At 40.4% G+C, this 15,619-nt stretch overlaps 1 protein-coding gene across 1 annotated transcript in view; it reads left to right on the top strand.

Annotated features, from left to right (window-relative positions):
• Positions 1–2,328: 2,328 nt before the first annotated feature.
• Positions 2,329–15,619, top strand: part of LOC110954951 (glutamate receptor ionotropic, NMDA 2D) — a 108,557-nt gene continuing 95,266 nt past the window's right edge. The window contains 1 exon segment of the mRNA XM_051957386.1: positions 2,329–2,767. The gene's annotated coding sequence lies outside the window, so the exon portion shown is untranslated.

Below are 15,619 nucleotides of genomic sequence, written 5' to 3'. Positions count from 1 at the left end.
GGATTTAAATTGGCAAAAAAGAAAACAAGAAAAAAGGATTTTTATAGATGTTTGATGAAGTGTTAATTAAATGCAAAAATATTTTTAATATTATAAAGAAATACTTTTATTTATTTATTGATAAAGGCTGTAAATAATGCTGTATTTAATTCTATTTATTTATTGATAAATACTGTAAATAAAGCTGTATTTAATTTTATTTATTTACTGATAAATACTGTAAATAAAGCTCCATTTAATTTTATTTATTTACTGATAATTACTGTAAATAAAGCTGCATTTAATTTGATTTATTTATTGATAAATACTGTAAATAAAGCTCCATTTAATTTGATTTATTTACTGATAAAAACTGTAAATAAAGCCAACACATTCTGTTCTCCAGATGGTGGAAAACATCTCATGATTGACTTTATTTTCTGTCTAAACAACAGTTAGTTTTCCTGCAGAACAGCAGCTGAGGAGGAATAAAAGCCTGCACTTCCTGGTTTGTTTGACGTCTTCCTGTCACTAGTTGTGTTTGTTAGTGGAACCTGCTGACAGTTCGTACGGTAATGAGGACACCAGCATCTTTCTCAGTAGTTTTTAATCCTGTGAGCCACAAGTGGCAGAAAAACTCTCAGCGTCTGGATGAAACGTGATGAATTAAAAACTGAAAATCTGATTTTTCCTCCAGAATCTGCAGAAACCGTTTGTGTTGAAGACGGGATGTGGAGAATCCTGAAGAAGAAACGAGTGGGAACGACTGAGGACAAACTGAGCAAGGTGTGTGTATAAATAAATAAAATAATAATAATAGCGACAGTAGCTCTACTTAGAGGTAAAAATGATAAATTATTCTTTAACTATTTTCTCTCTTTTGTTCAATGCAAAAAAAAATCTCGGAAAATAATTTTTAATTTAATTTTGATGCTGATAGTAAACAAACAAACAAAAATGAAAACAGCCAACATCTATCTGTCTGTCTGTCTGTCTGTCTGTCTGTCTGTGTTATTTGCTATTCTTTCCCAGCTTTCCCAGTTATTGAACCTTACGTTATTCCACCGTTTTGACATTTTTCTTGCTATCAGATTTCCAGTTTATATTTTCCTCCTGTCTGTTTCCTGCTGCAGCTGCAGTTCTGGGATCAGTTCCTGAGCCGCCTGACGATGATCACAGAGCTGCAGCTACATTGATTAGAGCTGATCCCAGATTACACACGGAGAAAAAAACAGCAACGCATCCTTAATTCACTGGAGTCTGCACGCTCACGACACGGTGCTGTTCAGCACGCTGCAGCTCAACATGCAGCAAATCAACATGCAGCAGCTATACATACATATCAATATACTGCAGCTTGCCATGAAGCGGCTCAACACACTGCAAATCAACGCGCTGCAGCAGCTCGACACGCAGCAACTGTGCATACATGTCAACATACTGCAGCAGCTCAGCGTGCCTCAACTTAACATGTTGCAGCTCAACATGTATCTACTGATCATACACATCAACATGCTCCAGCAGCCCAGCATGCAGCAACTTAACATGCAGCAACTTAACACGCAGCAACACCAAAACATACACATTAACACACTGCAGCCCAGCATGCAGCAGTTCAACATGCAACTCAACATGCAGTATGCCTCAACTTAACATGCTGCAGCTCAACATGCAGCAACACCTAAACATACACATCAACATGCAGCAACTTAACATGCAACAGCAGCTCAATATGCAGCAAATAACACACATATCAACATACTGCAGCAGCCCAGCATGCAGCCCAGCATGCAGCTCTACATGCAGCTCTACATGCAGCTCTACATGCAGCTCTACATGCAGCCTCCTGTCACATTCCTCTCCACAAATGCATCAAAAAGTTCCTTGAACATGATGTTTTTTAGGATTCTGCTGCATGTTGCTGCTCTCTGCACACGCACTGTCACCGCTGTCACGCTACTGTAAGCCTCTCGTTCACACACACGCACGAGCACACACACGCGCACATCTCTCTCTCTCTCCCCAAGCGAGGCGGGGTGACACTCACTCACATGTGGATCCACAGACGCTGGTGTGGCGCCTCCGTTTTGCTTGGAGAAGCAGAAAGAGGCGATAGGAGGCAGGAGGAGAGAAAAGAGGGAGGACGGCGGAGGAAGGGAGGGACGCAGGGAGGGGAGCCGGTGATGGATGGATGGAGGGTGGGAGGGGGAGATACGGAGGGACGCAGGGGAGGTGGAGGAGGAGGTGTTGGGGGGCAATGAGCGGGCTGAGTGGTTCTAGTAAATATTTATATTGCATTATGATAGTGGAGAGGGGAGACGCAGCGACGCTTTAATTCTATTCCGGACCGCTAAGTTTAGCATTCAACACGTGTCGCCAGAGATGGAGGGGAGGGGGGGAGAGAGGGAGAGAGAGGGGGAGAGAGAGAGGTTGACGGTTGCTAGGTGACGGGGCGCATATACTGAATTTTAACAAAAGGAACGGGGAAAGAGGGAGAGCCGGGGAGAGAGAGAGGAGAGGAGAGAGAGAGGGAGGGAGAGAGGTGAGGATGCGAGCAGCGGAGTCCATGTAGAACATATCTAGAGATTTACATTTATATTTCCACGGCGTGCGTGTCCGTGTGTGAGTGTGTGTGTGAGTGTGAGTGTGTGTGGCGGCGGCGGCGTTGGAGGGGGGTGGGGGGGAGGACACCCGCAAAACGGATACCTCAAAAAAAGGAAGGATGTGAAAAAGGATGGAGGGACGCAGGAAAAGAAGAGGGGGGACCGGCGGCTGCTGCTGAGAAACGGTGAGTAGCAACCGATGAACCGATCCGGTGTTTTTTTTTTTTCTGCGGCTGCGGAGGCATGTTTGCGCCGCGGTCATGGTGCTGCCGCGGCGCGTCATTGAGGACGGGGGGCAGGGGGCTCTTGGTGGACGAACGGACCGGGGGACGGAGCGGCGCACCGGGGCTTTGACCCCTCTGTCATTGCTGCGCTCATCGCCGGGACGCAGGCGGACAGTTTACCGGCAGTTCAGACCGGAGCGGCTCCCGGTGCATAATTCATTCGGAGTTGAACGGTTTCACTTTGCTGCGGATGTTTGATCGTATCTGTTGATGCTGCGTGCATTTGCGCGTCCGTCTCCGGTTCTCAGCCCCGCAACGTCCACCGATCACTTCCCGCTCCCGATCTATTTATATCCCGGGATGTTGGGGCGGAGAGCGGCGCCACCGAGGAATCTTCTCCCCGGCAGCTGGATTTGATCTCCAGCTGCGCGGAGAGATTCGGAGCGAACCTCCTCCGCCACCGGAGAACTTTCCGGTGAGGAGGAGGCCGCTGTGGGGACGGAGGAGCACCGTGTTGCTTCTCCGCTGCGGTTCTTTGACCGTTTTTATGTCTGCTCGGCTCCACTTCGGGAGCACCACAGGTGACGCGCTCCGCGGTGTGAGATTTTTACGCACCGGCATACTGCAGCAGAGCACCGGGAAGGAGCTCCGTACAGTCACCCAGAGCCCTACTGTACCAGCTGTGAGAGGAGAGGGGGGGAGGCAGGAGGGGTGACGGGGGGAGACAGAAGGTGGGGAGGAGGGGAGGAGGGGGGAGGCGCAGATCAGGAACAGTGTCAACATTAGTGCGCCTGTTTTTTTTTTTTCTGCTCTTCATCAATTTCTTCTCATTGATTCTTCGACTTCCCCCATCCTCCCCCCTTTTCCTCACCCTCATCCTCCCCCCCTGCAACCTGTGACTTCCTCCTCCCTCCCCGCTTCCCTTTTTCATCCCGTCTTGATGCAACACGAAGCGCAGACTCGTGCAGCTTTTAACGCACGCGTGGCTCCGCGGCTCCTTCTAACGGCGCTAATTAACGCAAAGCTCGTTAACACCGAACATCAATTAGCGCTTAACGAGATCAGAGGCCGCCGGTGTGGAGCCGCTCCTCCGCCGCTGGACGCTCCGGTACCGAGCTGCTACTGCAGCGGGCCGCAGCTCAGAGTCCTTCAGTCCAGATGTGCGTTTAGATGACATGAGTGAAATAAATCCAGATGTTTGAGGAAATAAAGCAGCACCAGAACGGAACTCTCCTCAATCTACAGGTTCCAGTTCCACCTTCAGGTTCCAGTTCCACCTTCAGGTTCCAGTTCCACCTTCAGGTTCTAGTTCTACCGTCAGGTTCTAGTTCCACCTTCAGGTTCTAGTTCTACCGTCAGGTTCTAGTTCCTCCTTCAGGTTCAGGTTCTGCTTTCAGGTTCTATATTTCCAATAGGAAAAAACTGCACAGATTCAAACAGCTGGAAGACACAAATATTCCTGTAAATATTCCTGCAGTACTTACTGTACTACTAATGGAAATATTGCAGTAATTATCGCAGTAAATATTACAGTAATGTTGCAGTAAATGAACTACAGTCCAGTATTTTCCAGCATCACAGTTCTCATAGCAATTTTAGTGCATTAACTTTCTAATAATAAACTGGATTTATGGAGCTGCTGCTGAAATAAACGGTAGCTTTGTGTTGTTTTGTGTCTCTGTTTGTCGTTTTATTTCGTTTTCGTCATGTTGTGTCTTATTTGTGTCCCCTTGTGTCTCATTTCTGTTTTGTGTCTTATAGGTGTCATTTTGTGGCCTTTCTGTGTTGTTCGGTGCCTTGATTTTGTCGTGTTATGTCTTATTTTTGTCCCATTGTGTCTCTGTTTTGTCATGTCGTGCCTTATTTGTAGTTTTGTGCCTTTTGTGTTGTGTTGTGTCTCATTTTTGTCAGTTGGCTTCGTTTGTGATCCTCTGTGTCTCTTATGTCATGCTGTGTCTCATTTGTGTAGTCATCATTTTGGCCCTTTTGTGTAGTTTTATGTCTTGTCCATCTGTGTCTCATTTTTGTCTCATTGTGGCTTGTTTGTGTCATTTTGTGACTCGTTTTTGTTGTTTTACGTCTTCGTTTTCATCCTTTGCGTCCCATTTTCGTCATGTCATTTGTCTTTGTGTTGTACGTCTCATTTTTCTTTTCATGTCTCGTTTTGTGGTGTTCAGTTTGTCTTTGAGATGGTTTTGTCATTTTGTGACTCATTTTTTGTGTTTTATTTGTGATGTTTGTATTCAGGACACGTTGTCGGTTTTTCCAGCGTCTCTTGTTCTTGTTTTTGACTCTGAAAAGCTTCATTGTTTTTACCATATTTTTGAAAATCTGAATTTAAAATCTCAAATTGAAATCTCAGAATATTCGATAAAACTGGTGCACGAGTTTGTTTGAATTAAATCTTTCAGCCAGCATCAGCAGAACTGCTCTGTTTTGTTTTGCTTTCTGTCTCATTTGTGTCACTTTGCACCTCGTTTGTGTTGTTCTCTGCCCTTTTTTTGTCTCATTTTTATCATTTTGTTTCTCATCTTTGTCATGTTGTCTCATTTGTGTAGTTTTATGTCTTATTGTTGTCCATCTGTGTCTCATTTTTGTCACGTTGCGTCTCATTTATGTCACTTTGCATCTTGTTTGTGTTGTTCTCTGACCGTTTTTTGTCCCATTTTTATCATTTTGTTTCTCATCTTTGTCACGTTGCGTCTCATTTGTGTGGTTTTGTCTGATTTTTTTGTCATTCACTGTCACATTTACGTCACTTTGTGTCTCATTTTTGTTACGATCTTTCTCCTTTGTGTAGTTTTGTGTCTTGTAAATGTCGTTTTGTCTCATTTTAGTCATTTATTGTCTCATTCATGCTGTGTTGTGCCCTTCCTGTCTCGCTTTATGTTTTGTTTTTGTCCTTTTGTGTCTCATTTTTGTCATGTTGTTCTTCATTCGTGTAGTTTTATGCCTTTTTGTGTCATTGTGTGTCTTATTTTTTATAATTTTGTCTCAGTTGTGTGGTTTTGTATGTTACACATCCTTTTCTGTCTCATTTTTGTCATATTGTGTCTCATTTGTGTAGCTTTCTCTGTTTATGTCCCTTTATGTCATTTGTGTAGTTCTGATTGTTTTCTAAGTTTTTTGTGTAGTTTTCTGCCTCGGTTTTCTTTCTTTGGGTCTCATTTTCGTCATCTTGTGTCTCGTTCACGTCTTAACATCGTAGTATTTTATATTTATTCTATTTTTCTGTATTTCTCCCATGTTTTTGAGCTCATGTTTCCTGACTGACGACGTGTTCGTCACGTAGTGGGACTCTTAACGGAGCTGAATAAATAAACTGATTACGCTCACACAGTTCCAGATAATTAGTCCGATTACTCTGCAGTCGAGTAAATAAACACTTTCTGCTTTCACAACGTTTTTCTGAGTTTCTTCAAACTATTCTGCAAACTGAACGTCTCGGATTGTCGGTTGGAGTCCAGGAGGTTTTAGTGAAGCAATATAAATGTTTAGTCAACCGTTGATTTTCTGCAGAATAATTGCTCTGGTTTGTGTAGCTTTGCATCTTATTTGTGTCATTCTGGCCCTTTAGGTGCCGTTTTGTGTGTCGTTTGTGTCATTTTGCGTCTCATTTTTGTCGTTTTAATTAATTTGTGTCCCTCTGTGGTTCTTTTTTGTTGTTATTTCTGCAGTTTTGTGTCATTTTGTGCAATTTTTGTGTTGTTTAATGTCTTGATTTTGTTGTTTTGTGCCTTATTTTTGTCACGTTGTGTCTCATTTGAGTAGTTTTGTCTTATTTCTGCCCATTTTGTGTGACTTTGTGTCTTTTTTTGTCATTTTACGTCATGTTTACATCCCTTTTGTCTCATTTTTGTCATTTTAATTCATTTGTGTCCCTGTGCGGTTTGTTTTTGTCATGTTTTGTCTTATTTGTGCAGTTTTGTGACCTGTTTGTGTCATTTTGTGGCCTTTTTGTGTTGTTTGGTGTCTTGATTTTGTTGTTTTATGCCTCATTTTTGTCATTTGTGTCCCATTTGTGTCATTTTATGTCACATTTGTGTCTCTGTGTGAATTTTTTTTCATGTTGTCTCATTTGTGCAGCCTTGTGTCTCCTTTTGTGTTGTTTTATGTCATGAGTGCCATTTGTGAGGTTGTCGTTTTGGCCCTTTTGTGTCGTTTTGTGTCTCCTTTTTGTCATGTGGAGTCTTATTTGAGCCCGTTTTGTGTCGTTTTGTGTCATTTTGTGTCGTGTTTTCTGCTAGCTGAACGTCTTGGATTGTTGGATGGACTCGGGGAAGTTCTGGTGACACATTTTGAAAGTTTTATCCGTTAAATTGTTGGTTTTCTGCAGAATAATTGGTAAAAATCGGCAGCTGCGGGTCGTGAGGTCGCTGGAGAATCGTCTTATTTAGCTGAAATCGCAGAATATTGGATAAAACTGGTGCATGAGTTTATTCTAATTTAATTTGGCATCAGCAGAAGTACCGTTTGTTTTTGATGAGCTCTGTCACGGCTGCCAAACGTTCAGAGAAACTCTCCCCACCTCCACTAATTACTGACAACAGTGACTTTATGATGACAAGCTGCAGGGAGAATAAAAACTGACGTCCGCTGGGAGGAAAAAAAGGGAATTGTAGGACCAAAAACATGCGACTGAATTCAGTTTATAGGCTCAAGATAACAAGAAGCTTTAATGCTGCTGGTTTAAGTTGGATCCACTTAAATCTTTTCATTCCTCGCAACTGCTGCAGCTTCATTTGAAGGAAATTAAACCTGAAAATTAAAAGTTTTCCAACGTATTTACTCCTGTTTCAACGTTCCCCCAACATCCTGTTTCAGATCCGTCTGATTGGTTGTTTTGTGTCTTTTTGTGTCTCACTTTTATGATTTTACGTCTTGTTTTTGTCCATTTGCGTCTCATTTATGTTGTTCTGCGCTCGCTCTGTGTCTCATTTTTATCATTTTCTCCTGTTTTTGTCATTTTGTTTCTCATTTTTCCCATGTTGTGTGTCATTCATGTTTTTTTGTCCTTTGTGTCTTTTTGTGCCTGATTTTTATCATTGTATGTCTTGTTTTTGTCCCTTTGCATCTTATTTGTCATTTTGAATCTTATTTGTGTATTTTTTTTCTTTTTTGTGTAGTTTTGTCTCATTTGTGCAGTTTTGTCTTTTTGTGTAGTTTTGTTTCTCATTTGTGTAGTTTCGTGTCTTTTTGTGTAGTTTTGTTTCTCATTTGTGTAGTTTTGTGTCTTATTTGTGTAGTGTTGTTTCTCATTAGTGTAGTTTTGAATCTCATTTTTGTAGCTTTGTGTCGTTCACGTTGTTTTGTGTCCTTTCTGTGTCATTTTGTATGTAGTTTTTATCATTTTATGTCTTGTTTTTGTCCCTTTGTGTCTCATTTGTGTAGTTTTGCATTTTATTTTTATGATTTTATGGTTTGTTTTTGTCCATTTGTGTGTCATTTTTGTCATGTGTCTAATTTGTGTAGTGTTGTGCCTTTTCTTTGTCTTTTTGTGTCTCGTTTCATCTTTTTACGTCTTGTTTTCATCCCTTTGCGTCTCATTTGTGTAGTTTTGCATCTCATTCAGCTTCCCCTGAAATGAGGTAAAATGAAGTAACGGATACGGTTTGAATACGTCTGAATTAAACATCACTTGACTCTTTAATTTGGATGAACTTGATTTAATTGCATGTTACTAATTAAAGTAATTTAAGTTGGTCCAACAATTTTCTCAGTCAATTTCTTTGTAATTCTGCTGAGACAGAAAACAGGAGTTGAAGAACGGAGAATTTTAGCACTGAAATGAAAACACCAGTTTAAAGGAGCAAAATATCGTTTTAAGTTGGTAGACTCCACAAAAACAGAGGGAGAAAAATCCACACCAGTTACAACCCAGTTTCAGCTCATTTCTAGCCCAGTTTCAGCTCATTTCTAACCCAGTTTCAGCTCATTTCTAACCCAGTTTCAGCTCATTTCTAACCCAGTTTCAGCTCATTTCTAACCCAGTTTCAGCTCATTTCTAACCCAGTTTCAGCTCATTTCTAGTCCAGTTTCAGCTCATTTCTAGCCCAGTTTCAGCTCATTTCTAGCCCAGTTTCAGCTCATTTCTAGCTCAGTTTCAGCCCAGTGACATCCCAATTACACACCAGTTCCATCCCAGTTCTATCTCAGTTTTAGCCCAGTTCTCTCCCAGTTCTACCCCAGTTTTTGTACCAGTTCTCTCCCAGTTCTACATCAGTTCTACATCATGACTCTGCTGTAACCAGCAGACAGACTGATGAACACAATCACACAGACAGGTAGGACACAACACTGAGAGACAATTTAACGTGCACGGCTTGCTGTTATCAAACAGGTGTACACACACACACACACACACACACACACACACACACACACACACACACACACACACACACACACACACACACACACACACACACACACACACAATCAGCTGAGCCGAAGCCCTGCGGCTTGTTTTGGGAATACAAGTCTGGAGGCAGCGCACAGCTTCACATGGCTGCATGCAACAGACACACACACACACACACACACACACACACACACACACACACACACACACACACACACACACACACACACACACACACACACACACACACACACACACACTCAGGGGTATGCAGGCAGACACACAAACACACAGAAACACACTCACGGCGAACAGAGTCACAGTTTTTTGGATGAGAGGACGTCACCCTGGAGACACACACTCCTATAGGTGAACATAGATCTGCACAGACACACAAAAAACACACAAAACCGAATAAATCAGCAACATGAGATTACACAACCAGACTGTTTTAAAAAGTGCAGTTAGGAATGTGCGAAAATAAAAATGTGTAACGATGAAAACTGTGACATGAGATCAGATTTTTGTGTGTCTGCTGTTAAAATACTTCTCACAACAGAAATATGTCACTAACACACACACAACTACACAATGTTGAATAAAACCAGTAATTTTCAGGAATGCGTGTAAGTACTTGATCATGTATGTAAACGTGTAGTCTATGAAAACAGTGATTGTAGCGTTTCTGTAGTTTTGCACCATATTTGTGTAGCTCTGTTTCTCATTTGTGTAATTTTGTTTCTCATTTGTGTCATTTTCTAATTTGTGTAGTTTTCCCATTTCATTTGTGTAGCTCTGTCTCTCATTTATGTAGTTTTGTTTCTCATTCATGTAGCTGTGTTTCTTATTTGTGTAGTTTGGCATCTCATTTGTGTAGTTCTGTTTCTCATTGGTGTAGTTTTGCGTCTTAGTTGTATGGTTTTGAGTCTCATTTTTGTAGTTTTCTTTCTCATTTGCGTAGCTCTCTCTCATTTGTATAGTTTTGAGTCTCATTTGTGTAGTTTTCTTTCTCATTTGTGTAGTTTTGTGTGTCATTTTTGTGGTTTTGTTTCTCATTTGTGTAGTTTTGCGTCTCATTTTTGTAGTTTTGTTTCTCATTTGCGTAACTGGGTTTCTTATTTGTGTAGTTTGGCATCTCATTTTTACACCCGTTTCTCATTTATGAAATTTTGCGTCTCATTTGTGTAGTTCTGCATCTCATTCATGCAGTTTTGTTTCTCATTCGTGAACCGCTGTTTCTCATTTGTGTAGTTTTGTCTTTCATTTGTGTAATTTTTCATGTCATTTGTGTAGTTTTGTGTCTCATTTGTGTAACTTTGTGTCATTTGTGTAGCTTCACATCTCATTTGTGTCATGCTAGACCTCATTCATGTCGTTTCGTGCCCCTTTTTCTGTCAATTTGTGTCTCATTTTTGTCATGTGTCTCATTTGTGTAGTTTTGTGTCTTATCTGTGTCAGCAATGATCCAAGGAGCAATTGATGAAATTGTGGGTGTGTTTCTGAGTCTCATCGCCCGCTACATATTTAGATCACGTGATTCCTTTTGTGGTAGTTTGGTGTCCCATTTTGGGAATTTTACACCTTTTCATCTCCCAGTTTGGTAGTTTTTCATCATTTTGTGGTTATTTTTCTGCTGTACTTTGGTCATTTTATGTCTCTGAGTTCATTTGACGTCTTATTTCGGCTGTTTTACGTCATTTTGTGACTAGATTTTGTGGATGTTGTTGAACGTATAGCAAATAGTACAAAAACTAGATCCAAGCTGCAGCTGCATGTAGAAGATGTGCATGAGCTGCAGCTGTTTCCAGATTGTGTGAATGTCAGAACAAAGGAGGATATAGAGATGTGCAGCAGGGTGCAGTTGTTTGCATTTAAGTCTGATTTATAGAAGGAATAATTCTGGGTTCTTGAACATTTCTAAAGCGGTGCAGACGAGGTGCAGCTGGATGTAAACATGGATGAGAAGAAGATGTAAAACTGTAGATACTTCCAGATTCTGTAAATGTAAACTCAAAGGAGGATGAGTAAGGAGATGCAGGAGGATGTAGAGACGGTTTGCAGTGAAATCTGATTGCTTCATTAGTTTGTGTTTTTTGCACATTTTTGAACACAGGAACTGGTGCAGCTGGATGTAAACATTTAGGATGGCATGAGGTGCAGATGTTTCTTCATTCTGTGAATGTGAAATCAAAGGAGGACTACGTAAAGCAGGAGTGTCCAACATGAGGCCCGTGGTCCAAAAGTGGTCCTCCAGAGGGTCCAATCCAGCCCTCAAAGTGTAAAAATTACAGAGAAGACATTAACTGCAGATTGTAAATTAGTAAAACTATAAATTTAAAATAATTTCTAGACCATGACAAGTTGTTTGGATCAGAAAGTAAAATACTAGATTGTTCTTTTGTCGTCTTGTGCGTTGTTTTTGTAATATTTTGACTTGTTTTTGTTGGTTTTTGGTGTGTCTTTTGACGCTTGTCTCATGTTTTTGTCATTTTGTGTTTTGCTTAATTTGTTGTTTGCAGCATTTGTCATTTTGTGGGTTTTTCACCTCACTTGTTTTGTCTACTTTTTTGATGTTTTCTAACTTTTTTGATTTTGTGTTTTGTGTTGTTTGTCTTGTTTTTTTTGTCATTTTGTTTTTGGTTTTTGTCATATATCTTGCTTTTGTTGTTTTTTGTATTTTTTGTCTGACTTTTGTCATTTGTGTCTCGTTTCTGTCGTTGTGTTTCTTTTTTGTCTCACCTGTTTTTTGTCTTTTTTGTCATTTTGTGCTTTATTAGTTGCTTTGTATAATTTTTTGTGTTTTTTTTGGTCTTGTTTGTGCCATCTATTTTTTGTCACTTTTTAACTTTTTGATCTCTTTTTTTTGTTTTGTTTTGTGTCGTTTGTCTCGGAGGGTTTTTTTTTTTTGCCATTTTTTGTCTTGTTTTTGTTGTTTTTCGTCTTTTATTTCATCTGACTTTTGTTTTTTTTTTATCATAAAGTAAAACACCGTATCATTCGGTTCCAGATGATAAATTGAGACATGATGCTGCTGAAACTGAGTTTGTTTTTCTTAAGAAATAATTCCTGAGGTGTAAACTTTTTTTTGCACTGAAACAGAGGAACATTTGTGAGTTGTGGTTATTTCTAGGTTATTATGCTGTGATTTTACTGGAGATCAAACTGGGCTGAATGTGGAACTAGAATCAGTTTGACTCCCCTGATGTAAAGTGAGACGGTTAGCAGTGAAATCGTTTGATTAATTCTGGGTATTGCACATTTGTTGAACTGGTGCAGCTGGATGTAGACGTGTGCTGGATGACATGAGGTGCAGATGTTTCTCCATTCTGAGTGTAGAAGTGGAGGATGCTGGATGAAGCGCTGCAGCAGAAGATGTGCAGCAGCAGCAGCAGGTTTGCAGCTCCTTCTTCATGATGGATGGGGCAGGAAATGACAGCATAAGTGGTTATTAAAAAGAGGAAATGGGGGCATTTGTAAAAGCCGTGTCCTCGGCCCGAGTCGTCGTGTCACGCCTCCAGATCCACGAGGCTCCCCTGAAACCTCGGCGTCGTTCTGCTGCGTTCAGCTCTGAGGAGGATTTACAGGTAGCAGGTGCAAAGTTGAAGCCGTTCCAACGCCTTATCGCCTCGTAACAAAAATAGCTCCGCTCCTTTCTGCTTTCATGTCTGAATGTGAAATTCCTCCATAAACAGGAGCCGACCGTACAGCTGTTACTAATGCAAATACGTGCACGTACAGCTGAGTGGAATCTGCAGGACGAGGAGGAGAGGAAGGAAGATAGTTTGATGTCGCCCTGCTTGTTTTAACGCGCTTCATCTCCACATGTAAATAAAAAGCTGCAGCTTCTGAAAGCGGCCTTCACACATCCTCTGCACGGACAGGAACAAAATGTCCAAAAGATGCGGGCGCTTTGATTAATTTGTGGCTTTTCATTATTCAAAGTGGACATTTTTCACAGCTCAGCCTTCTTCACTTTATCTCCTGGAAATTGATTAGGAGCCGACGTCCTCTTTTCAGTTATGTAACCGCAAATTCAATCAGGTTTTCTACCAAACTGGACAGTTTTACACCAAAACACACCAAAAGTATATATCTGAAAATGTAAAAAAGCACCAGGATGATGGTTGTTTTGGTGACATCCGGGTAAATCTGAAGCTCTGGTGGTTGGTCTTTTGCAGCAGCAGCTCCACAGATTGTTTCTCAATCAGATGTTTTCAGGAGAATTTCAAGGCGTTCATTTTCTTTTAGAAGTTGATCTCTCTGTGCTTGATCTTGTTCTTTCTACCATTTTATTTTGCTTTACAAATAGTTTCTGAAGTCTTTATCTTGTCTTATTTTCTGCACATATTTTTACTCAATTTTGGATTTTTTTGCACTAAAAAGAACAAAATGTCCAAAAGATGCAGGCGCTTTGATTAATTTGTGGCTTTTCATTATTCAAAGTGGACATTTTTCACAGCTCAGTCTTCTTCAGTTTATCTCCTGGAAGGTGATTAGGAGCCGACGTCGTCTTTTTAAATTATGTAACAGCAAATTTAATCAGGTTTTCTACCAAAACTGAACAGTTTTACACCTAAAGACACCAAAAATATCTAACAATATCTCTAAAAATGTAAAAATCCAGAAAAATGATGGTTGTTTTGGTGACATCTGGTTAAATCTGAAGCTCTGGTTGTTGTTCTTTTGCAGCAGCAGCTCCACATCTGTTTCCTCAATCAAATGTTTTCAGGAAACTCTTAAGGCATTCATGTTCTCAGAGGCTTTTAGTTGCTTTAAACAACCACAAAAATGTGCTAAACAACCACAGAGATGTTAAAAGACAACAAAAAGATGCTAAACAACCACAAAAGATGCTAAACGGTGACAAAAAGATGCTAAACAGTGACAAAAAGATGCTAAACAACCACAAAAACATGCTAAACAACCACAAAAGATGCTAAACAGTGACAAAAAGATGCTAAACAGTGACAAAAAGATGTTAAACATCCACAAAGAGATGCTAAAAGATCACAAAAAAATGCTAAACAACCACAAAAGACGCTAAGCAACTACAAAAGATGCTAAACAGTGACAAAAAGATGCTAAACAACCACAAAAAGATGCTAAATGGTGACAAAAAGATGCTAAACAACCACAAAAGAAGCTAAACAGTGACAAAAAGATGCTAAACATCCACAAAGAGATGGTAAAAGATCACAAAAAGATGCTAAACAACCACAAAAGATGCTAAACTGTGACAAAAAGATGCTAAGCAACCACAAAAAGATGCTAAACAGTGACAAAAGATGCTTAACAACCACAAAAAGATGCTAAACGGTGACAAAAAGATGCTAAACAGTGACAAAAAGATGTTAAACAACCACAAAAGATGCTAAACAGTGACAAAAAGATGCTAAACATCTACAAAGAGATACTAAAAGATCACAAAAGATGCTAAACAACCACAAAAGACGCTAAGCAACCACAAAAGATACTAAACGGTGACAAAAAGATGATAAATAACCACAAAAAGATGCTAAACAGTGACAAAAAGATGCTAAACAACCACAAAAGACGCTAAGCAACCACAAAAAGATGCTAAACAACCACAAAAGACGCTAAGCAACCACAAAAAGATGGTAAAAAGCCACAAACAGATGCTAAACAGCAACAAAAAGATGCTAAACACCCACAAAAAGATGATAAAAACCACAAAAAGATGGTAATACTTGACCTTGTTGTTCTTTCTACTATTTTATTTTGCTTTACAAAAAGTTTCCAAAGTCTTTATTCTTTCCTATTTTCTGCACATATTTTTACTGAATTCCAGATTTTTTTATTTTTTTATTTATTTTTTTGCAGAGAAATGAACAAAATGTCCAAAAGATGCAGGCGCTTTGATTAATTTGTGGCTTTTCATTATTCAAAGTGGACATTTTTTACAGCTCAGCCTGCTTTAGTTTATCTCCTGGAAGGTGATAAGGAGCCGACGTCCTCTTTTTAAATTATGTAACAGCAGTTTCAGTCTGTTTTTTTTTTAAAGGAGCCGATCTAAAGCTCTGATCGGACTCGTCGGGTTGATTGTTGTGATCTGTGAATCTGCAACGGCTTCGTTTCCTCTCAGCTCTGGGAAACGGAGACTCGTTCACACGTTTTGCATCGAGCAGCGATGGGGAAACGGCGCGAGATCAATGGTTGGCTCGGGACGCTCTGTGTCATCTAAACCCAGATATGAAGTCAGCTGTTTCCTGCAGCGTCGTGTCACTTTGTGAAATGAGCTCCGTGCTGGCATCGCGTCATGCGTGCCGTCGGCAGAATGTCGAGTCATCATTCAGGCAGACTTGTGCTTCACGTTTCCTGCTCCTCTTCCACTGTTTACATCTTCCTGCTTTAGAAGAATTGTTTCCTGTTTCAGAAAATCTTCTTCATGCGACAACAGCAACCTGCGTTTCTAATGTGATCGTGCAGTTTGT

The sequence above is a fragment of the Acanthochromis polyacanthus genome, chromosome 12, assembly GCF_021347895.1.
Source record: "Acanthochromis polyacanthus isolate Apoly-LR-REF ecotype Palm Island chromosome 12, KAUST_Apoly_ChrSc, whole genome shotgun sequence".
Classification (NCBI taxonomy): Eukaryota; Metazoa; Chordata; class Actinopteri; family Pomacentridae; genus Acanthochromis; species Acanthochromis polyacanthus.
This window is presented reverse-complemented; position numbering and strand designations above follow the sequence as displayed.